This window comes from Rhea americana, unplaced genomic scaffold (assembly GCF_003343005.1).
Source record: "Rhea americana isolate MKP2758 unplaced genomic scaffold, rheAme1 scaffold_355, whole genome shotgun sequence".
NCBI classification, from domain to species: Eukaryota; Metazoa; Chordata; class Aves; order Rheiformes; family Rheidae; genus Rhea; species Rhea americana.
In genome coordinates this window covers 512,168-513,896 of record NW_028186485.1, presented here as the reverse complement: position 1 = coordinate 513,896, position 1,729 = coordinate 512,168, and positions in this window count along the sequence as shown.

Genomic DNA, 1,729 nt, shown 5'->3' with positions numbered 1-1,729 from the left:
GCACTTCCGATCACCCAATATTAAGGCACTGAACATAGTGTGAGTACATTCCGGAATGATTTATTGGCCAAAAATAATTCAGATTCGTTATTAATACTTTATTCTTAAAACAAGAATAAAAATAGAAAGAAGAATCCATCTTTTTCTTGAGTGTGCCAATGTGCTTCCTCTTAAGGAGATTTAGAGAGGACTGTTTTATGTCACCATTTCCCTGGTTAATATGAAAGTTTACAGCCTTTACAAATTAAAAGTTCCTGCTTATATTTAAGATTCTAGAGTTAAGTCTTTAGATTAAACTTTGGTTTACATGTATTTCCATAAACATAGCAAATCTGCAATTCTGAAAGAATTTGAGTAAACTGTTTCAACCAAAAAGTTTGCAATCTGTTTTTTCAAGTTATGACAGTCTATTCTGTCCTAACAATGAACTATTCAATGCAGGCCAGGAATATTTCAAATAATGAACATCCTAACTCAAAATTCTTTGAAAGGGCCATTATCTTTTTACAGTTATTTATATTTTGAGCTGGTAGTGTGACCACTTCCTCAAAGGTTTATAGTACCTACTCTATATTTAGGAACCCTATTCCTACTGATGATATGAGTAAGGTATTTAATTCTCCTCTGTTGCTTGACAGATCATCAGAGTTTAGGGTGGATACTCCAGTCCTCAAAATATATAGCTACAATTAAGAAAAAATCCTTAATAAATCTTCAATAATGAGAGAATTAAGTGGTAGAATGGAAGATTTGAGGAGCGCAGTAGAGCTCAGCAGACAACTGAAGAATGTGCTAAGTGAATTATTTTTTGGATAGGGGAAATATGAGTAGCAAAAGGTTTGAAAGTCAGAGGTAATTTTTAGCTGAATGGATCCTTGTTTTAACTTTGTAGACTCAAATATTTATGCCACAAAGACTAAATTTTGAGTCTACAGAACACAACAATTGATACTTTAAATTGGGTTACCAAGAAGACGATTTGGACCAGTCTCAAACATGGGTCAGCACTACATAAGCAGAGAAGGATATGAGAACATTTCTGCAACCAGATATGAAATTGCTCCCCTGATTAGGTATCTCCTGGTTTCAAAAAATGAGACATGGAAGCAAGTCCTAAAATACAAAGTTTAATTTACTTGTCTACATAATATACTGATATTTGTTCAGAATCTCATTATTCATATAAATATTAAATCTCTGAATCTCAAGCAACTGTTCATCCAAAACAAATTTAAGCTTTACAAACTATTCATATAATAGTTTTCAAATTCTTAGTATTAAACTGTCATTCAATAACTACGTAAAAAGGCTTAGAAAACAGAAAAGAAGATAACAGAGTGTGATAGAGTTTCTAACTAGTAGCTAATACTGGATTTCCTTGCTGGTTAACCTTGGGCCATAATTGATTTGGTACYACTCTCTGTCACTGTATACCTCATATAGTTTGTTATTAGCTTGTCTTGTTTTCTCTAAGTAGTCTTATCTGGATTCAGTTTTCATCACCTTAATAAATTTTGTCATCACAAATTTAACTACCTCATTCCTTGCTCACCTTTGCAGATCAATAAATATATTAAAGATCACACCCAATATGGTATTTTGAGGTATTCTGTTGTTAATCTTTAGATATGTTGCTGCTTAATTTGAAATCTGCATGATAATACTTATTTGTATTCTCAAAGCTTGTTTCAAGCATAAGGTATGTCTAAGCACAAGTTGGACATCTATA